Source organism: Herpailurus yagouaroundi, unplaced genomic scaffold (genome assembly GCF_014898765.1).
Source record: "Herpailurus yagouaroundi ecotype Mexico unplaced genomic scaffold, PumYag 210, whole genome shotgun sequence".
Classification (NCBI taxonomy): Eukaryota; Metazoa; Chordata; class Mammalia; order Carnivora; family Felidae; genus Herpailurus; species Herpailurus yagouaroundi.
This window is the reverse complement of record NW_024412441.1, coordinates 2,161,436-2,184,751: the sequence shown is the minus strand read 5'-3', so window position 1 is coordinate 2,184,751 and position 23,316 is coordinate 2,161,436. Positions and strand designations below refer to the sequence as shown.

Sequence of the window (23,316 nt, the reverse complement as noted above, 5' to 3'; positions counted from 1 at the left end):
GGCACACACCAAATGGATACATTTCAACAAGAAGCAGTTAAAGAGGCCTTCTTGCTATAAAGACCTACCACGGACCAGGAGTAGTCGCTCCATCTTCAGGAAGAAGTTGATCTTCTGCTGGGTTGTATCAGCATCACCTGCATCAGCAGCAACATATTGTCCCTGAAATACATTAAATGTGGAGTGTATGTCTGGTACTGAGCTAAAAGATTTATGTGCATTATCTCATTTTATAGGGCAATTTATTCAGACATCCACTCATTCATTTGATTACTATTTATGGTACACCTCCGATGTACCAGATATTGAGCAAGCAGTAGGATGTGGGAGTAATCCAAGCCGTCGATTTCCTGCTTCAGGTTATGCGTAGCCTACAGGGAAAGGATAAGCACTAAACAGGTGATCATAACGAAGTGGATATTATTTTTTTGGAAAAACACAAGGTTTGTGGGTGCTCATAAGAGATGGGCCTACTAGATAACTCCAGCTTTTGCTATTTTCTGAATAAACCAACCAGTCTTCTGGTTGAGGATTATTGATTTCCTGCTCCCATTATCTAAGGCTCTCTTCTAGAAATCCATATGGCTTACTCCCACATTTTATCCTTTCATGTTACAACTTATTATATTGGTGGAGCCTTTTCCTGCCACGCGGTTTAATGATGCAACTTTTTTCCTCAGGACTTTCTATCCCTTTGCCCACCTGATTTTTCTTCACAGAACTCATCAACACTTGAAAGTATATGTATGTCTCCCTTCAACCTACTCCTCTAATAAGTAACTTGCATGAGACCAGAGACTTTGTTTTATTCATTGCCACTTCCGGAGTGTAAGAATAATAATTGGCACATACTAGGTTCTTGCTCAAAAAATATCAGTTAAAAGTTTGACTGAATGAATAAATGAATGGATGAGTATTATATGAGAGCCTGGGCAAAAGCTTCAAATTCGTCAAGCTGTGCTGCAGATCAGGGCCTTGTGTTTTTCCTGACACTGAGCAAAAGGGAGACAAGTGTCTCCAGCTTAGAGAATGGTCATTTCACATTTGTGTTGGAGGACGGTCGTGTAAGTCTAAAATTCCTGCACAGAGAGAAGAAATAATCTTGAGCAATTTTGTAAAACAGACAACTCAGAGGTACAGTATTTGTTACAGACAAGTGTTAAGTTGATGAATGAATGTATACATTTATGAGCGAATGAGTGCATGTCTTGGTTTGTTTCCTTATATAAGATGATGTGCAATGTTTCCATTTCCCTGTGTCCTGTGAACCTCTTACTCCTTCTTGGCTCAGTCAGTTCCTCTTCTCTTTTTCCTAGCTCTCTTTCTACATATATCTGGCCCAGATTCTGTCCTCCAGTGTTAACGGTAGAGGACTATAAAAAGAAGGCAAGATCCAAAGTCAAACAGCAACAAGGGTCGCAGGAACACAAAGAAAATGAGCTGAATGAGAAGCAGTATGTGGCCTTCAAGAAGCAGCACTGGGGGCAGGGGAAGGAGCCAAACACAGTCTCTTTTCCTAGGCACAAGCTGGCTAGAAAGCTAACCAACCTGATGGGGAGACGTTACCTCTAGAGGTGGAAAGGGCAGAGGCAGGAGGGATACAGTTCATGAGAAAAAGCAGGTCCTCAAGTGGGAAGGCACACCTGGCTCTAGGAAATCAGGAGACACAGAGATCAACGGGGTCATAGCAAAGTTTGCAGGGACACCGTAGACCATCAAGGATGACCCAGCAACCAGGAGGAGGAGAAGGCAAAGGGCTGGAGCTTGGGGTCAGAGGCGGTTTGGGGAATTGAGAGCATCCCAGAAGAAACAGCAGAACCTGTGTGAGACCACAGTCATCCCTCCAGGAGAAAATACCTTGTTTTTTCCCTTTGCATAACAAGAGTCTGTGCACATCATTCCCTTTCCACGGGAGGCAAGGTGAGGAACAGGGGCAGCAGGACTCTTCTTAGGCGTCACCAAACAACAGACTAAAAAATATTCAAAGTCATATGTGGGCCTTGTGCAATAAAAAATAAAGTCTTTTGTTGTTGTTGTCAATTTTTTTTTTCAGCAGTTTCCCTGGATTTCAGCTCTTCCAGTATTTATATGTGGACAGGGCCTCAACTTGCAGCTTCACTCACCTAAGACAGAAGCAAAGGAATGGTGGGAAATTATGTGGAAAGATTGTTTTTAAATGTAAATTTACAAATGGGTCTGTCTGGAGAGTCAGCGGAGTTAAGATGTCTTGGCAGGTAAATATCAACATGAGGCCTTCTAAGTCCATTTCTCATTTCTTCCTTTAAGAAATAAGAGATCATGTTCAGTGAATCACCAGATGGAGAATTTGTTCAGGCAAAATGGCTTTGCAAGTTCCCTTGTAAATCGCCTCTGGCTTCTAAAAAACAGTAGCAAATGTGCCGAAGACTGAATTAGCTAGAACAGAAGTTTCACTTTTTCACTACAAGAATTATCTGGGCCTGAGCAAAAACCTGGACTCCCAGAGTTGGAACGGATGTGAAAAGACTCTGTCAACCAGGCCTCTGGTGTTAGTCAGGGAGGCTTACAAAACAAATGAAATTTAGAGCAGTGTGAGGTCCCCTTCAGACTTGAGAGAAATCCATTCCCTCCATAATCTTGAATCTAAAGGAGTTTGCTACCCATAGGCTGTGGATGCTGAGGGAGCCACATTGATCTCTACATGATACGTGTTGTGAAAACCTTGTAGAGGCTCCCAAATGGCCTGGGGGTATTGGAAGAAGACAGCCATTTAAAAGTCAACAGCAAGAGATGAGATTCTTCTGGAAAGCCCAAGGTTGGGACTTTCTTGCTTTCCACACCTTTCAAACCTTCCCAAAGATAAGATTTGATCAAAGAGCTTTCAACTGAATTGAGCAAAGGATACTGTCTACACTGAGAGATCCACTGGGACTGCAAGTGACCTTTGACCCTCCGACCACTGTGTTAGCTTCGAGGCCTGCAGCTTGAGCACAGTAAGCATTCTGAAGTGACTCTAGGAAAGGAATGCCTTTCTAGAAGCATTGTCTTAGAGGCACCCACCCCTCTAGGACTCCACAGGGCTTTCCTCTCACAAGACTCCACAAATGGGGGTTCAGCTGAGTGAGACTCTGCTGAAGAAAAGCCTTCCATCTTCACTCCTCCTGAAGTGGAAAGAGGAATTGATACAGTCAAGGGACAGGGTGGGAAAAATAGCAGCTGGCTATTTCAATAGCTTGGGTTAAAATCAGGGCATTGAATCAAAATCATAGAGCCACCGACCCAAAATTTACTGAGCTTTACATGTGTTTCTTTGCTTGAAACTAAAGCTTGCACTTGGGGGAAAAAAGCCTGCGGGGATTATGGACTGTGTGCAATTTAAATTCTTTTGCATTTAGTGACTTTTTCTGGTTAGGGAAGGATTCAGGTATTTGGATAATTTCATAAACCATTGACTTTTTAAAGAGGAATATGAAGAAACATATGCCAATTGAGTTAGAAGCTGGGCATAGCTGTGAGCTAGATATTAGTCCTTTTTACCAAAATGTGGTTTATGAGGCTTTTAATAGAGATTAAATTGGTGGAAACCAGGTTTTACCTTATTATGGATTTGATAGTTTCTACATTTATCTCCCCAACGTAATACTGAACTGTTGGACCCAATGCAGAGTGTTTAACTCTGCTTAGATCACCTAGTTCCATTTTACAAATAAGAAATGACAAATTTCTATATACAAATCAAGACAATTCATCAATGATTAGCTATTTATCTCTATACACACCTGTCCTGCTGTCTCTATGTCTGTTAACGGCCCTAAGAACCCCAGTAGGTAACTTTGATGTCTATACCCATTCCTATTCTGGGATGTTCTTCACCTGCCAAAGTTCTACCCATTCTGAATATTACTGAATTACTATCACTGCTAAAAACTTTTTATAGATGGTGATACATACTGTGAAGGAAAACAAAGCAGACTAAGGGGAAGCAGCATGCCAGGTTTGGAGGGATGCAAATTTTGGAAGGGTAGTCAGGAAGACCTGTCGGGGGAGGTGAGAAGAATGAAAATTTTAAAAAGCAAAGTGGGCAGAAGCTGGTGCATTCATGAATACCAAGGGGCTTGGTGGCTAGAGGGAAGTGGAGGGTGACAAGGGCAGAGAGGCAGGCAGTGGCTACACATGCAGGGCTGGATTTTATTCGAAGTGTGAGAGTAGTGGATGGTTGTGAAAATGACAGTGATGAGGCTGACAAAGTACCTCTCCTCATGGAGCGTAAGCTCCAGCGGGAAAAGAAAAAAGATGAATGAGGACACCAGATGTGAGCTGGTTTATGCTTTAAAAGATGGCACCAAACTGACATTTACAAAGTCATGAATTCATGGGGCTCCAAACTGAGTTTAGCCCAATCCGTATTGGGACATTTTCCCCCTTGAACTATCATCTACTTGAGGGGAGTATGTCAGCTTTTCATCGCTCTGCTATGTCGATTTAATGCTAAGGATGGTATACATATTGTCTAACCTACCTTTGGATAGAAAATAAGATTTGAGGGGCGCCTGGGTGGCGCAGTCGGTTAAGCGTCCGACTTCAGCCAGGTCACGATCTCACGGTCCGTGAGTTCGAGCCCCGCATCAGGCTCTGGGCTGATGGCTCAGAGCCTGGAGCCTGTTTCGATTCTGTGTCTCCCTCTCTCTCTGCCCCTCCCCTGTTCATGCTCTGTCTCTCTCTGTCCCAAAAATAAATAAACGTTGAAAAAAAAAAAAAAAAGAAAAGAAGATTTGATGTTTTAAAGGCCCTCATTAAGTCATATAAAACTGATTCTAAAACTGATTCTTTTCCCAAAAGAAATGGTTTCTATGTATGTTTGCTTTTCAATACTGGTTCTTAAGATTGATGAAGGTATGTCTTAGGCTATCAAATGAGAAATCATTATGATATCCTATCTAAAATACTAGGAGTGTGTGTATGTGTGTGTGTGTGTGTGCGTGTACATGCATGCACACGAGTGCACGCCTGTGCATATGCAAAAGCACTCATTCACCGTCTGCCTTCATCCATGTGAATTCTATGTGAATGAATTAATGAAGAAGGGTCTGAGAAGAAATGAGCTGAGGCTGCTGTTTCTGAACTTCATTGTGTTTCGTCCTCTCTCTCTCTCAGTTCACTTAATATCATTAAGGCAGAAGTTTGGATGAAGTAGCCCCTCCTTCCTCTGTCTCATGTGTCATGAGCTCCCCATTGGTGACCATGGAAGATAGCGGCCTCTTATTCTCCCACACTGGATCTGTCAAACCACTTACAGAAGAAAGGATGGCACTAGCCTACTGGTTAATTTCTTAATTTTTTTTTAATGTTTATTTATTTTTGAGACAGAGGTAGACAAAGGACAAGCAGGAGAGACACAGAAAGAGAGGGAGACACAGAATCTGAAGCAGGCTCCAGACTCTGAGCTGTCAGCATAGAGCCCAATACAGGGCTTGAACCCATAAACCCTGAGATCATGACCTGAACAGAAGTCAGATGCTTAACTGACTAAGCCCACCAGGCGCCCACCCCTCTACTGTTTAATTTCTAATATCAGTCTGGAACCTTGCACATTCATTGACTCTGTTTCCTTCTATCCAGATAAAGAGGTGAAAATCAGTGCCTGGTGCAATACAAGAAGATTTGCATTCCCATTACTCTCTAAACCACAGAGAAGGAACTGGGTCAGACTACTCGGCCTGAAGCTGCTACTTCTGTATAAAAGCTTCAAAGGACTACCCTGAACGCTCACGGTTTCCCACAGGCCTTACGGCAGAGATGTTTACAGAGAGAAAATGGCAGGACCCTGATACAGGGGTGGGGGCATGGAGCTAGGGAGGAGGGGCCAAGGGTATAAAGGAACCAATCTTTTTACCTATGGCCTTTTTTCCCAGGTATAGGTCCATTACTTTCTTTCCATTCATTTAAATTGCTATTCAGCTGGAGGAACCAAAGAACCAAAGACTTCTTTAAACAAAGGAACCCAGAGGGGTAGAGCCTGGAAATGTTGTCATAAAGGCCATCATTCAAAGGAGAAGTGATGAGGAGTAATAGAAATGCCAGCACCTTGCTTCAGTTTGAAAATGCATATGCAGCTTTCTAAAAATTTATTTTTGGGGGGTGTTGGAAGGGGAAGTTGAATGAGGAAGAGGAGGAAGGCAACTACCCACTTTATTCAAAGCCCAGGGATTAGAGGCACCAACCAATGCCAATTCTGTTCAGTTCACCTGAATGAGAGCTAAATAATAAAATCACATTATACAATGCAGAAGTCAACTCAAAGCAATGAATACAGAACAAAGGTACTTTGGAATATGCCATCCTAATATTCCTGTCTGCACAGTTTAGTGTTCTTAAATGTGTTTTATGTTTAATGAAAGAAACAATGGCTTTCAGTGGAGGGAAAAAAATAGATCTTTAAAGATAATCAAGGCCTTAACTACCTACCTTAGGTAGCTGAGAAAAAGCTACTGTACTCTTTATTTTTTAACACTCCAGATATGTAATTTAATGCAGGTCTAATGACAGTCTCAAACATGGGGCTTTAATCGAAATTGTTCAAGCTCAGTACTGTGACAGGAACTCACAAGCCCCCAACAGTGCTGTCCATTTTCTCAGGTTCTGTAAGAAAAAAGGAAAGAAGAAAAAAACCTCTTGAACTTATGTTGCTATTGATGTGTAATATACAATAAAAAAACAGTTAAATTTCAATTACCCACAGGTAATTATAATTTTATTGTTTGACTGTACTACAGGGATTTTTGTAATTCCCAAGACTAATAATTTTCTATAATTTTACAGGTTGTCAAATAAACTATTAAAGATTATCTTTGAAAAGGCGTCTGCAATTGTAAGGACATATCATACTGTTCATGTACTGTATTAGTAATTAGAGATCCCTGGATAGTGAAATATCTGTGCTGGGAGCTCACCACCGGGTAGCACATTTCCTCACAGCCGCCTCTAATCTCCCACCAAAGCTTTCAAACTTCTCAGGTATTCTCTTCACTGCTGTAGGACGCATGTTCAAATTTTATTAATATTCCCCCCAGCAATTCCAAACAGTTTGTCAAGATAAATCTCTACCCTACCGCCTGGTGGGAAGAAGTTAAAATCAGAAAGATGGACCCCACCTATTGTTAACAGAAAAATCTCTAGACCAAATGCAAATTGAGGGGCAAAGGTTTGGAATGCTGGAAGGATTAGTTGAGAGAGAGAGAGAGTGTGTGTGTGTGTGTGTGTGTGTGTGTGTGTGCGCGCGCGCGCGCGCGAGCACGGATGTGCTGGGTAGAACAGAAAGGTTTTGGGCCAAAGATAGTTATGTAGTTATTTCTACCGATAGCTATAGCTATTATAATCAATGATATGAAATTAGCCCCCAATAGCAAGGTCCCTTCTGAAATTTTTTCTCAAGGCAATTTCCTTCTGTTATTTCCATGTATATATGGTAGAGTGCAGACTGTGGAGCCTAAGGAGATAAACCTTGTGCTTTTTGATTGAGCATCAATACTCTTCTCTATGAAACAGACACCAATGACAGGTCAGGGAGCTGCAGAGATGACTTTCTCTTGGAGCCTTTTATTCCTCTCCAAATGCACCAAGCTTGTCTCACCTTCGTGCTTTTATGCAGCCTAACTGCCTTCCTCCCCTTTCCTGTCAACTCCAACTTATTCTTTAAGACCAGAGGAAATATGAATACTTGACGAAGATGTCACTAACTTCGATTTCTATTAAATATTTTCATTTCTGGGTTCTCAAAGGATTTTTTTCATCTTTATTATCGGGGCAAGAGGCACCATGTCAAGTAAACCCAAAAGAAACCTAGGACTAAATACGCAACCAGAGAATGCCTTCGGGTGTCTGAAGGATACAGGAAAGGGCCAGGATGGACTTTCAGGTCCGAGCCAGAGATAAGGACCGTGCTCTCTGTGTTGGGGGAAGGAGATACCACAGCAATGATAGTGACTTAACACCAAGGGCAAGAAACTGAGAGGTGGAGGGGAAAGCAGACAAGGAGAAGAAAACAAATACTGCAAGGTCTGGTTGGATTATATGGACAGCCACTGTCTGAAAAGGGTTAAAAAGCACTGTGGGGTCTGTTGGCCTGTGCCAAACCCCATCTTACCAGGTCCTACTGGGGCCTACCAGTCTAAGCATTGCATTGTTCTGCTATTCCATGCATTCAAAGCATCTCTTACACTGGTTTGTGAATTCCTAATGGGCGGATACTGTTGCATCCAGTTCTGTGCCCCAGCACCTTGCCTAGTAGGTAGTCACCTAATACATGTTTGCTGTCTGGAGTTGACATGCACAGATGATCTGAGCTCTTTTCCTGGCCCTAACACAATCTGCCTCTATAACCTGTACAAGATTGAGGCTCAGATTTCCATACTACGTATACACCCATTTCCTTTTAAAAGTCTGGAGGGAGAGTAGAAATCATTCTTTAACTAGTACCCTAAAATCGCTCCCACTTGGATACTTATTTCTTGAATTCCAAAATGAAGGAGTAAAATCTTAACTCTGCAACCAGAAGTAGGTGCAAATGCAACAAAGGGCAGCAACCAATTAGCTCTTTCTCACTACTAGCTCAATGGTTGGTTGGAGATCTTGTGTGAGAACCCCATTTGGTGAGAGAGTAAGAATTCATTGGTGTGAAAAAGTGTCTTGTGGGGGTGAATGAAGAAATCCAGAGGGAGGAAGGAGCCATGGGAGAGAAAAAGGAACTAGAAAGAAAGTCCTAGGAACCACAAAGACATTATTGTGCCATCTTTACATTTTGCCCAGAGTTTTCCTTGGTAAGAAGAATTGATCACAGTTTGATCTTTAGGTAAAAAGTAGGAAAAACAAGATCAAATTAAGAAGTATGGCAATAATTATATCTACCTTATAAGACAATGAAGGTTTAAGGAATGCAGAGATGGCCACAGAAAAAACTCTTCAAGGCCACAATGGACAACCACAGAGTAAGGGCAAGAATGAAATCACTTGCCTTTTAATCCCATGCTTTTCCTGCATGTTTCTGCCTCCAATCTTGGTGTCGATACTTAAAAAGATACCCTGCAACACATAGAAGAGATATTTCATAATCAAAGAACTAAATTAAGATGCAAATGAAGTATGTAGAAAATATTAACAATATTAGTGTTTAAACAAAGATTATTTCCTTTACCAACGCATGATCTCAGCACAGATTTCGCTCTAATGCAATGTACTCTCCTTATTGGCCACTGCAAAGCCAGTATTTGCCCTTGTGGTGGTAAGCACTCTGGGAGCTTAAAATTCAAAATGTAGAATTATTAAATACATAGTCCTTATTGTAGCATGTCTTACTTCTCGATAAGTCATTTTGATAACAGCTTTGTGCCCCGAGCTGAAGTAATGTCAAGGTCAATTATTTCATTCAATGCCCCTAATTGAGACTACTTCTTTGAGGTCAGGATAATGTATTACTTTACTTTCATAGAGAGGAGATCAAAGCTCTACCTTAAATTCTTCCGATGCAAAGCAACGCTGCTTTAACCTAGGTTATAGTTGCCGTGGGGGGGGGGGGCTGGGGGGCGAATGCTTACTTATTTTGGAGTCCCTGCCCCCCAGCCCTCCATCCCAAAGACAGTATTCAGATCAATAGAAATGAAGTGTACCTAGTGAAAGAGACAGGCTCAACCTCTGCTCTCACTGCATGTCCTTAATCATTTTCTCTTGTCTGTCTGTTTCTTATATTTGTGTTTGTTTCCAGCTCTAGGAGAACCTTGATTTCCACGGAGGAAGTTTGCATTAGCAAAACCAGTTTGTCCAGAAATGCACAAATGAGCCCCTTTGTACACGTTTGAGATCTTGAGTGCCCAGGCTCTGATTTTGCTGTTGCTACTGGAGCAGACATTGTGTGGGAGATGGACACCCCCAGATGTACTTCATGGGGCCCAAACTCAGCTAGTACTGTGTTTAAAAATCAAAATATTTCCCATAAGATCTAGATCTCGGGATTCTCAAGGAAAGTATCAAAAGATCTAACAGTGTCCAGCCCACATTCTTAAATGGTAACAATTGGCTAGTCCTGAGGAATGGCTGCCTCTTTTAGACAGGATATGCATTCAGATTTGTCACCATCCCAACTGCTCCTTGTTGCAAGGGTTACAAGCTGGCTAACACTGCAACCTGGCCAACATATTTTGTTTGGCCATTGTAGCCTCTAAATTATTACTAGTATGGCTTTTTTTAAATTTATTTATCCTTAGAGAGAGAGAAAGAGAGAGTGGGGGAGGGGCAGAGAAAGAGGGAGAGAGAATCCCAATCAGGCTCTGTACTGTCAGCGTAGAGCCCGATGTGGAGCTCTAACTCACCAACTGTGAGATCCTTGACCAGAGCCGAAATCAAGAGTCGGACACAGAACCGCCTAAGCCACCCAGGCACCCCAGCGATATGTATTTTTTTTTCAGTCGTGACACTTCCAGGCGGTTTCCACAGACTCCATATTCCTGTTGCTCTGTACCCGACCAGATGCACATGTTTATACTGCCAGCCTGGCGTCAGTAGCAGCCCTTCCCAATGTCCTGCCCCATTTCCCCTCAGCCACTCGAATTCCCCTGATACTGACAAAGGCAGTTTCCAAGACACACAGCTGTCCACCTCGGAAGCCTGTGCCTCTCTCCCTTTTGTTGCCTGAGGGTTTTCCCAGCTCCTTTATGCTATACTTACTCTTCGGCAAGACACAAAGAGGAGGTGCTGGGCATTCGTGCCCCCTGCTGCAGCCCTCTGCCAGTGGAGGGTAAGTGGAGGTGGATGCACTCCACGGTCTCCCCAACACCAGGTGGAATGATTCTGAGGTGTATCTCCCATGGTTTCTCAGAGGGGGTCTCCAGTGAAGGGAAGCCCCACTGCCCACAGCAGCAATCAGCTCATTAACTCATCCTTTTTGGCTTTTCTCCTGAGAGAGTACAGACCACTGTCTTTACTTGAGCTTCCTGGGATTGTCTCCCGAATCAACTACGTGCACCAAGCTTTGAGCTCAGTGGTTGCTTCCCTGGGAAACTACCCTAAGACAGTATTTAAGTGTATTCTACTGCGAGAGCATCCAAATAGTTACACGCTGTGAGAATGGTTGCTCAGTGTTGGGGGGGGTTCCAGGATCCATGTCATGGAAGGAAAGCTTGTAGGAACTGGGCAGAGAAGACTTAAAATAAGTCTGATAACTATAGTCACATTTGAGGAAAATAGCCTCTGAAAAGAGATAAAACGGACAGGTTAGCTCCAGAGGGCAAGATTAAGACTAGGAAATTTGACCCAGGCAGATGTAGGTTTAATATAAGGACACATTTTTTAATCTTTAGAGCACACGAAAATGGAACGGACTGCTTTGTACAGAGGTTCACATTTCCTTTCAGAGATTTAAAGTAACTAAATGCCCTTACTTTACAAAGGCCCTTATAATCCATGCTGCCCACACACATTTATTAAATATCACAAACATGGGGCATACAGGGGGAATCTTGCAGTTTATCGGATTGAGTGGCTTGTCAGATTTTTTGTTTGTTTGTTTTTTGAGGTTGGGGAAAGGGAAAAGAAAGAGATAATAGCTGGCATTTGGCGATGGGAGAAGTAGTTCCCCCGCCATTATAGGGATATAATTTAGCACCCCTATAAAACCTAGGAATGCCTCAAATCAAAATGCATTTTTCTCTTCACACTGAGAATCTCTTAAGTGCGCAAGAACGCATGAGATCAGGTGAATTATCTATTATCGGAAAGATATTTATGACGCCTAGGGTGGGAGGGCACGATTCATATCTGCTCCTCACAGGGACTCAAGCACGCTAGTAAGCCAGCAGGGAGGAAATAGCTGAAATATTTGGAAGAACAGACCCTCCCTGCCAGAGGTTACTGTGAATTCAAGTGTTTTCCACTTCTGCCCTTCTTCAAAGCTACAAAGCAATGAGGTAGTCAAATTAATGAAGTATTGTAATAGAAATGGAAAGATTAGAGTGTGCCGAAGAGTGGAATACAGTTTTGTTCTTAAGAGGCACAATAGATAGGAGAGAAGCACTTTGATGTAAGAGGCTGGCTGGAGGGGCTATTCAGCTGCAGTGTCACCAAAAAAAAAAAAAAAAAAAAAAATCGGAATGTATTAGCATGATTTTGTTATCATTACAGATAGATAACGCCTGAGAAAATAGACATTAGCAGGTTGTAATTCAATGGAGACTTTCAGATAAGTGTGAGCTGTAAGAGCAGGGCTCTATCCAGTGTACATTTTATCAGAACCTCCTGTGGGATGAATTACAGCTCCCATAATGGCCAGCAACCCTCCCATTTATATGTATGGATTCCAGTCCTCCCAACAAAAGTAAAAGATAAGTGGAAAGTCATTACCAGGGCACACAAAAGGCCAGAGTGAGGGAACCCCCAAAGTGACGGTGTTCAACTTTCAGGGAGGTATCACCTCCCTGTATCAACTGCTCTTAAGCCAGTGTCACACAGTGGAACTTAGGCACATCCCCAGGAAGCTTAGTCCTAATTTTGAACATCAAAGTCTTTATTATTTTTTCTAAATTTTTTTTTGTTACCATTTATTTATTTTTGAGAGAGAGAGAGAGACAGAGACAGAGAGAGAGACAGAGTGCAAATGGCCGAGGGGCAGAGAGAGAGGGAGACACAGAATCTGAAGCAGGCTCCAGGTTCTGGGCTGTTAGCACAGAGCCCGATGCGGGGCTCAAACTCACGAACCATGAGATAATGACCTGAGCTGGTCAGATGCTTAACCGACTGAGCTACCCAGGTACCCCACGAACATCAATGTCTTTAAACCTGAGAATGAAAGTGATGGTTCTTGGAGCACAGATACAATGACCTGTAAAGTCCACTCATCACTTACAGACTCTAGGGCTCCTTATAAGGACACAAGCACCAACTATGACAATGAGGAGACCTGGAATCATCTTACTCTATCTCCCTGGCCTTCCCTGGGGGGGACGTCTCCAGCAGAGGGTCGTGGCTTCAGTCCCAGAATCCCAGTGCTCCTGTGAGTGGACCACAACAGGTGACTTTTTCAATGACATGCTTAGTTCCTGTTCTCCTGTTAGTTGATTTCGCTGGGATTTTCTTTTGATGATTCTAATTCCGCCAAAGATAATTAGGGAACAAGGAAGTCTGCTTTTACATTCGTGCCTTGGGATGTACCGATTTAGCATCTGAAGGAAAATGAACTTCACTGAATGAGAGGATAAGAGGAAACTCCATTTTAAAAGAGAAATGAATGCTTCTTAGGTTTTGAAATCACCTTAAAGGATGAAACCTTTTTATTATGACCCTTCTGGTGATAAGAACGTGTCCTCAGTTGTTCAGTGTTTTCTGCTCAGACACAGTCAGCCAATGAAATGGGTTGGTATTTGTAAAAGGAACTTATTTTTCAATCAACAAACTCTCCAAGCTGCTGGCGGTGGTATTGATGGGTGTCACTCTGAATTATTAATGTTGAAATGTTTCACATTTAGCACATTTCCTGAAGAAAGGATTAAAAAATAATAATAATTCAATAGCCCCTCCTGCTTTGTGGATGATATCTTGCACGGAACTTTCTGATTAGAGCCAAATGTGTCTGGTTGTCATAAGACATTCCATGGGGTAAGACTGACAGTTTGCTTTGAAGATTTTAGGATAAGAAAGTGGCAATAAAATATCACAAAAATGTAATATTTTAGTGAGGGGAAGATCACAACCCATCCTAACATCATCCCTATCTCTTATCAATATATATATCGGGTTGAAAATGCCTTAAAAATAGATACCATGCCTATTCTGTACATGTGCTGTGGTCCCACAACTACACGAAGAATATAGTTGGCTACTAAATACATAGTTTTAGGATTTAAACTCTTTTTCAAAACATTACCAATAGGAGATGGAAAATATGTTCCCTTAGCTGCTAAAGATTTTGCTGTGTTTTAACGTAGCCAAGAGTTTACAGTAACACTTAACCTGCAATGGGGAATGTGACTTGGAAAATAGAAAAGAATCCACACAGTATCAGAAGGAAGTTGTTCAGTCTGGTGCAGTTACAGAACTGGGATAACATACACAAATTCTGCCCAACAGACCACATATGATGATGTTTGACAAACTTACTGATATTGCAACTCGTCTAAATTCACTCAGCTAATACCAATGAGTTCCAGTGAGCATGCGGGTCTGAGAGAGGAGATGAAATTAATATGTAGACTGAGAGACTTCAGAGCAAAGTCAATTATCTTTTCGGTGACTAGGGTACTTTGCATACACAAATTAAATATTATAAGTAACTGAGAATTAATTTTATACAGGAATCAGTTCTGAATATTGTACTCTCACACACCTGTTATATTAGTGGGATATTTTTCATCACAAAAAATTAATGAAATTGACTATTTCCCTAATTTTAAAGTTAAAAAAAATTAAGTTATATGGAAAGAAGAAAAAGGCAAAAATGTGAAGGAAAAGAAAAGGAAAGTAATTGCAAATAAGAAAAACATTGAAGGCTATATACTTCCATATGAGAGAAAAGCACTTTTTCAAAAGAAACCAGTTATTGTTTCCTTTTATGTAATATTGGCTACTTAAAACAGGATATTTTCTGTAAACAAGTTTAAAACACAACAATACAAGAAGTATTTGTAAACTCATTACCCGACCTAAATACTAGAACATTAACAGAGCCATTGTTTCTACATTTTTCACCTTAATCCTCAGTCTTCCCACTATCCAGAATTTCATGTTCATTATTCTCTTGCTTTAAAAAAAAAAAGTCTAAACCCCTCTTCATGGATCCCTAAATACTACATCATTACTTCCAGGTTTTAAGCCTCATACAAATGGTATAGTGTTGAATATAATCTTTTATGACTTGATTTTATCAGCAAATATTTTTTTTAAGATTCATCCCCTTGGGGCACGTGGTGACTCAGGCAGTTAAGCGTCCAACTCTTGATTTGGGCTCAGGTCATGATCTCAGTTTGTGAGTTTGAGCCCCACATAGGACTCTGTGCTGATAGCACAGAGCCTGCTGGGGATTTTTCCTCTCTCTCTGCCCTCCCCGATTTATGCTCTCTTGGTCTCTCAAAATAAATAAATAAATACAAACTTAAAAAAAAAAGATTCATCCCCTTGTGGGGTGTAGCTGTTGTGCATTCATTTTTATTGCTGCATAATGCCTCATTGTGTGTATATCACAAGTGGTTCATGCATTGAATTAGCATGGCTGCCATAAAAAAAATATCACAGACTGGGTGGCTTAAACAACAGAACTTTATTTTCTCACTGCCCTGAGGGCTGGAAGCCCAAGATCAAGGTGCCCGTAGGGTGGGTTTCTAGTGAGACCTTTCTTTCTACCTTGCAGACATCTGCCTTCTCACCGTGTCCTCACGTGGCCTTTCTGGGGTGTGTGTGCACTCCAGGGATCTCTTCCTTTTCTTATAGGGACACTAGTCCTTTGTGATTAGGACCTCACCCTTTGACCCCATTTAATCTTAATAACTTCCGTAAAGGCCCTTTCTCCAAATGTAGTCATATTGAAGCTTAAGGTTTCGACATACGCATTTGGGAGGGTGGGCACAAATCACTCTATAACGTATATTATCCTGTTGAAGGGCATTAGGGTGGCTCCCCCCAGGTTTTTGTTCTTATAACCAATGCTTCTATGAACATTCTTATACATATCTCCTGGAGCTCATGAGTAAGAGTTTCTCTAAATCATATAAATAGAAGTGGAACTGCTGGCCCATAAGGCATGCAAATGTTCAAATTCACAAACTGGCACCAAATCATTTCCTAACATGGTCATATCAAGTTTTATCCCCACCAGAAGTGTCTATGTATTCCCAAGGGTCCACATCCTCACCACCAGTCGGTTATTATCAAACGTCTCCATTTTTACCAATCTAGTGAGTGTAAATGTTATTTCATTGAAGTTTTTAACATTATTCCCTTAATTACAGAAGATTTTGATTTTTTTATTTGTTTATTTGCAATTTGTATCCTATTTTCTGTAAAATTTCTATTTCATCCTATTCTCCATTTTGATAAGTTTCTATTAAAAAAATCTAGTGGTAGACATTTTATGTGCATTTTAGATACAAAATCTTCTCTGATTATATGTTTTATTGTATTTCCTAAGCCCTTTATTTCAACTCCACTATTAAAAAAAAAGGGGGGGGAGGAAAGCTTGGTTGTAGACTTTACAAAATCCTTCACTAATTTTTACTAATTTGTGTCCTTGTGTCCTAAACTATTTTACATGAAGCACATAAATTGATTTGGATAATAATTCTTTTGACCTGTTTTATCAACACCTACTTCATGCAAAGGCATTGAAAGCAACACTATGTAAATTGGATATGGTCCTTGCTCTCAAGATGCTGAAAGTCTAGCCCAGACACATAACTGAGTAGAAGCATAATACTAGAGCATATTAATAGGGCTACAATAAAAGGGCCCTGGGATCCCAAAAGTCCTTTGAAATAGTTTAAAGCTAAAACTGATTGAATTCTTACTATAGGCAAAGATAATCTCACTCCTTCCTCTGAACACCCTAGGAGATTGTTCCTCTGCTGCTGTATTTTGAAACTGGTGAAACCAAACTAAGGTTGTCTGAAGGACCCAAGCCAACAAGAGGTGTAGCAGACTTTGATCTCGGGCATCCTGACCCCACAGCTCTTCTACAACATTGCCCATCCTTTTCCTCATTGAAGAAGGAGCTATAGTAGGATGGGACCTAAGAGAACCTAAGAGAAGAATTAATTTAGGCAGTGGCATTGGATGTAGGCCTTAAATGATGGGAAGATTTCAGAAGTCAGGGAAGAGGGCCTTCAGCATGGACAAAGTCATGGAAGGTGTAAGGTGCATACTCTATTTTGAAGACAGCAAGTAGAGCCTAGTGGCATATTACTCCCTTTTAAGTAAGGCTGAAAATAGGTGCATGAGTGAAAGGAAAAGGAATGTCATCCCCAAGAAACTGCCATGGCCTAGAAGGTCCCTCAAATCTCTCTTCTCCCAGCACTCTCTCCTGGCTCCAGTCATTCTGGCTTCCCCGCTGCTGGGGACAGGCTCAGCATAGCCCTGCTTCAAGCACCCTGCACTTGCTTTTTTGGTTTTCATGAATGCTCTTCCCCCCTGGGCCCGGAGTGTGTCTTCATATCTACTTTTTGGGTCTACACTTAAATGTTACTCATTGCAGAGGGCCTTTCCGATTACCTTGTCTAAAACCGTAAGTCCCCCTTCCCCACCCCCCCCCGCCTCTTCTTGACTCTGCCTTATCTTTTCTCACAGTGCTTACCACTACCCAAGCTTATATTGTATCACTATTTCCTTACTTGTCATCCACTGGGCACAAATTTTGGATGGTTTTTATCTTTACAATAATCCCAGGACCTAGACTGTGCTTGCTACACAATGTGTGGTCAACACATATTTGTCAAATAAATGGCATAAAGGAACGAATGATGGATGAATGATTGAATGAGTAAATGATGGGCATGAGGTTTCTGGCTTCCCCGCTGCTGTGGACAGGTTCAGCAAAGCCCTGCTTCAAGCACCCATCAGAGGTTTCGCAGTTTGTGACATGAACCCATATTTTCAGTCCGTGGCAGGACATAAAGGAGGAATAGGAGAGGCAGAATAAAACAAGACAGGAGAAGAGTAGTGAAGTTTTACAACAGCAGAGGGGAGCCCACTAGCTCAGAGCTTCACATCTGGTATCAGATTATCAGAGTTCAAAGCCCAGCACTAGAAACTCCTCACTGAGTAACCTCAGCAAGTCACCGAGACTTAATGCTTTCTTCTGTCTGTAAAATGGGGATGCTGTTATCACTTGACTTTTAAAAGGACTACTGGAAGGTTTAAATGAGACAATGCATTGATTAAACAATTCACAACACATAATGGTGATTATCAGTAATAAGCACTTAAGCTAGGGCAGCCTCAGTGGGAGTGGAAGGAGGAAATGGGGTAAGGAACATTGAATAGGTAATACGAGAAGGCCTTGGGATAATATAAAAGGGAAATGCCTGGAAAAGATTCATATTTCTGTTCTGACTGATTAGGGAATGGCAATAACTTTAAGTGAGATCAGGCATACAGATAAGGGATTCAATTTTGAGTGTGTCAAAAGGTAGGGGACAGGAAGTAGGAGGAATGGCAAACTTGGTTTTGAAATGTTTGAGGGGTATGCAAGAACTTTACATGGAGGTGTCTAACAAAGATTAAAAATGTACATCAAAGGGTCATGACAAACTTCAAAACTTATTTGTTTATTCTTCAAGAAGATCCACAATAGAATTTTCTTAAATAGTTCGCTTTGTATTTAAAGTATGGTTTACTTAACCTGAATTTTACTATCTCTCTAAGCCTTATTACTCTAACAAGTATTTTGCAAATTCTCCTGGCTTCCATGAGTAAACCCAAGGGCGAACAGATCAGAATAATGACCCAGTCCCCCTCCTAATCCCACCCTCATGCCTGTCCTCAATCTTTCACTCTGTTGAGGAACTAAGATTCTCAAGCTCCATGTGCATCCTGAAGACTTGATTCCAATGTACTGTGGGGCTGAATAAAATGGTTGTTAAGGGACCCCCCCCCCCAAGGGGAGATGACCAACCCTCCAATTTGCAAACCAGAAAGCTCTTGTTTACCATGCTCAATTTTAACCACACACATTCCTACTCAGAGGAAACAGCATGCTCGAGGCAGTCAAAGAGCAAAAGGGGGTAGTTAGAAATCTGTAATAAATGTATGTAAGTGAGACAGAAAATTAGAAAATGGCCACCTGCCAGCAGCCACATAAATTTTGGAGGAAATGCATTTTCTACTGGGATGCTTTATCATAGGAATTGCAAATATTTATTAAAAGTATTAAAATAGTCAGAATGTTAAATGTTTCCTCCAGTGGTGAAATTTCACATTGCCACATTAGAAGATGGGATATTCAGATACAGTGTTTATTAAAATGACTTCATTTTATTAGTCTGTCATCCACAATAAATGGGCAGGTACCTTTAAAACAAGATCTATTGAAGATAAAAGAGATTTGGGGGATGGGCAGCATCTCATTGTACGAACTTGCGGCTTTGACTACACGAGTCTATAAATCTTGCAACCTTTCCCAAACGATGGCAACAAGATTGTGTTGCTGTTTTGATATTAAGTTTGTTGGATTCTGTCATCACATGAAAACCAAAAGTAGAATTTGCCACTAACTGCCATGCTCTTTCATGCAAGATACACCTGATAACTATTTGGATGGTTCATCCTTCATGGGTTCTCAGATGCAACTTAACAAGCACACTGGAGCAAAGATGCTAACCTGGACTCCAAACGAACGGGAGATGGAAGGAGGTGGCTGCTTTACGGCACCAGGATAATAGAGATGACAGCTAGAGCGCATCATTACTGAGTGGCACTAAGTTGAAGAGTGACAGGATGAGCTGGACAGATTACCTCCCTAAGAGGCTTGTGGTTCGTACAAGGCGCTGACCTAATAAAGATCTTATGCCATCACCCAGCAAAGATAGAAAGAGCCTTTTCCCATCTTAAGATACTCTTTTGTGTGAGTCAGAACAGCTTCCTGAATCCATGCCATGAAATGCTGATGGTACTGAAAGGAATCTAGTTCAGCTAAAATATGGGGTAGGGTGTGATGAAGGCAAAGAGAGGCAGGACCTGTCAGGAAGCTAGACACTTCTTGGACAGAATACTTAAGAATTCATTAGCCTTCGGTAGGTGGATGGAGTAGCCATCTTTCTTATGAGAATGTAAGCATTCTGTTTAAAGTATTAATTCATTCAGGGACCCCTGGGTGGCTCAGTCGGTTAAGTTTCTGACTTCAGCTCAGGTCGTGATCTCACAGTTCATGGGTTCCAGCCCCACATGGAGCTCTGTGCTGACAGCTCAGAGCCTGAAGCCTGCTTCGGATCCTGTGTCTCCCTCTGTCTCTGCCCCTTCCCGTTCATGCTCTCTCTCTCGCTCTCTCTCTCTCTCTCATTCAAAAATAAGTAAATTTTAAAAAACTTAAAAAAATAAAGTATTAATTCATTTATTCAGTGGATATTTGGGGGGACAGTTCTGAAAGCTAACAAGAAATCTGGGTGCTGGGAATCAGAGATGAGCAACAGAGACTCAAGTCCCACCTCAGACATCTGACATTCTAGCGGGGAGGAGATAAATGTTTACAAATCAATATATGGTCTCTCACGAGGTAATGATGGCTCTGAATAAAAACCAAAACAGGGTCACAGGGTGGAAAGTGACAAATGAGGTCAGGGAAAGTTTCCTGGATGAGGGATCATTTGAGCAGGCCCCTGTATGTAGTTAGGGATCTGTCCAGATCCTGTGGGGTTTGAGGGAAGAGCATTCCTGGCAGAGGCAACAGCAAAGGCAAAGGCCTCCTGGTGTGAGCAGAATTGGGGTGTTGCTGTTTTCTCCAGCCTCCAGACAGACTTCCATAAAAAAAACGTTAAAGATCTGTGAGAATGTCAGACCTGCTTGGTCACTGCTAATTTAGGTATCTCTTTTGGTTTAGTTTCTGACATGGTTTCAGGTTCCCTTGATCTCCTCAGACAAGGGATAAAAATATCCCATGGCAAAAACACTCTCCAGCTACTTGCAAGGGCCACTGGGTCTGATAACTCTTGTGGGATGTGTGAGCACCCGCTGATTCAATGGAATGAAATTTAAAAATTCTGAACTCTCAAGATGATAAGACAATGATCTTAATAAGGTAGTAAACTGTAAGCGAGAACTTACACATTGGCTTTCCAGAAAGCCATTCATTCATTCTTATCCCTCTTACTGCTCCCTCCTTCATTCCTCGTCCAAGTATTATCTATCTACAAGTGCAATGCAGTTGGCATGAGGTGCTGTGGGGGATACCAAGCAGCAGGCAACAGACTAGCGGGATGCATGTGGACAGAATGTTTAGACTGCCCCAGTTTGGAATCTGTGTTCCAATTTCTACAGGCTTTGAATGGCCTGGAGATTCCTAACCATATCACAGTGGTATGACAGAACCTGCCTCACTGGGCTTTTATAGGGGTTCAGTGAATTTTTTTAATGGCTTAACATAACGCGTAATATAAAATAAGTGATTTTATAAATGTTAGTGCAGAATCATCAGAACTTAAGTGTTCCTCAATTTTCATTTGTTCCTCTAATAAATACCTGTGGATCAGTTTCAGGATTGGTATTGAATTTTAAAATCATTTCTGCTTCTGCAATTTATTAAAACACTTGACAGGTAAAAGAAGAGAATTAGGAGTGAATCAATCTATGTGTTGCAGATATCAAACCATGGCACTTCCTTCTCATTAATTTGTTCATTTAGTCCACAAATAGGTATTCAGTGTCTGTTCTATGTCCAGCTCTGTGCTAGAGGTGAGGATCTACTAGTAAACTGTAAAGGAATTCAGGACTCGCAGATAGTAAGAGGATGACTTGGGATGGAAGAGATACAGATACAATCAGGAGTAGAAAGCTCATTTCAGGTGAGCCAAATCAAACTGCAGGAGATGGAAATTCTGCATTTGAGAGAACAGTGACGTAACTAGCTCTAGGAGAGTTGGGACCATTGAAGGACCATTGAAAAGAAGACCTCACCCCTTCTTTCCTCTTCCTGCCTGGATCACAAGGGATTGTGGGAAAGCCACAGCCATCACTAAAATATCATTAAGTCACAGTCCCAGTCCCAGATGATCTGCACCTCTTTTTCTGTGAGCCTGACAATCCCCCACCCCCTTCTATTTGGTTAAGTCAGTGTCTCTGAGTTTCTACATAACCCTCATTAAGGCCAGTATCTGCTATTTTCCAGACATTATTCTAAGAACTGAGGATTGTGTGGTTGTATTTCAGTGTGGCCAATCTGTTTCCTAAATTGTTTTTATTTTCTAACCATAAAATACAGGAAATAATGCCCTCTCATAGCCCAATAAAGGAAGGGCTTTGACCTGGTTTAAGATCACCACAATACTGAAAAACCTCTGTGTTAAGTTTTCCCTATGACCAAAGCAATGATAACCTCTCCCTGAATACATGTGTAGGAACGTGGATACGTGGTGTTCCATGCATCCCTTCAGACGATGTGCTTTTAACACAGCATAAGGGAAGGAGAGAACAGCCTTACCCAGGAATGCCTCAAAAAGGAGTATTCTATCATGTGTCTCTTACTTGAGAAAAACTAAGGAACTGCAGAATGTCCCGGCTGAGAAACAACGGAAAGCAAACTTGCTCATCAAGAAAGTTCATGGCAAACCTTTTGAAAAGGAATACAAGTAGTGTGTGTGTGTGTGTGTGTGTGTGTGTGTGTTTGTGTGTGTGCACGCACATGTGTGTGCGCATTTGGAGAGAGCTACCGAAGCACATTACAGAGAGACACGAGGGAGGCAGGAAAAGAAGGGAAAGAAGGACCAAAAAAAAAAAAAAAAGTGAGGAAGAGAAGGATAAAAGAAAGGAGGAGATGGAAGGAAGATATTAGGAGGGGAGAGCATGAACAGAGCAAAGGGACAGTGAGAAAGCAAGGTACATATACTGGAGGCCTGCTGTGGGAGACAGATGTTTTCCTAACCCTCTCTCATCATATCCTCACCTCTGCTCCAAAGACGTAGACACTTTTATCTCTTTCCTGAGGTTAAGGAAGCAGGCTTAAGGAAGGGAATCAACTTTCTCATGGTCCCATGGTTGCTAAGTGGCCCCCATAGGATCCAAAGCCCAGAAAGAAATTCTAAGGAACTCTGTGCTTTATGCAATCTCTGTACGGGCACAAGGTAAGAATCTCTGGAAAAGGGTGAGTTTATTAAATGAATATTTATTGAGAATGAAAATGTGCCCCCAGAGATAGTGGGAGGGTTTAAGTCCAGACAGGAAAGACAATTTAATAGCTATGACGATATTAATAGCTATGGAGAACATTTAAGCAGGGTACAGGATATAGGATGTAGGAGATTCACATACAGGTTTGGGTCCAGGGTTATTCTTTACATAGGAAGATTGTGAAGAGCTCAATGATAAGGCAAAACTTGAACTGAAACTTAATATAAAGAAAGAAAGTGAGCTATGAGGCTACCCTGGGAAGAACATTCCAGGTATGCACAACAAGAGCAAAAGCCCTGTGGCTTTTAACAGCTTGAGACAACAGAGCAGCCGGAAAGTAAAAACATACCTGTCATAGTAATTTATATTCAGGTATAGTCAATTAAAGCTAGTCAGTAGTGGAAGCATTATCCAGCATTATATATATATATATATATATATATATATATATATATATATATATGTATGTATATACATATATATATATATATATAT

At 41.4% G+C, this 23,316-nt stretch overlaps 2 long non-coding RNA genes across 2 annotated transcripts in view; both read right to left on the bottom strand.

Moving 5' to 3' along the window:
* LOC121016258 (uncharacterized) overlaps nucleotides 1-6,651 on the bottom strand; it is a 219,622-nt gene extending 212,971 nt beyond the window's left edge. The window contains exons 1-3 of the long non-coding RNA XR_005784183.1: nucleotides 6,445-6,651; nucleotides 1,858-2,123; nucleotides 69-162 (exon numbers count right to left, since the gene is read on the bottom strand). This is a non-coding gene — a long non-coding RNA (uncharacterized LOC121016258). The remainder of the gene's footprint in view (nucleotides 1-68; nucleotides 163-1,857; nucleotides 2,124-6,444) is intronic.
* A 2,338-nt stretch (nucleotides 6,652-8,989) lies between these two features.
* The window catches only part of LOC121016256 (uncharacterized), a 181,470-nt gene continuing 167,143 nt past the window's right edge, over nucleotides 8,990-23,316 (bottom strand). Inside the window, exon 3 of the long non-coding RNA XR_005784181.1 lies at nucleotides 8,990-9,057. This is a non-coding gene — a long non-coding RNA (uncharacterized LOC121016256). The remainder of the gene's footprint in view (nucleotides 9,058-23,316) is intronic.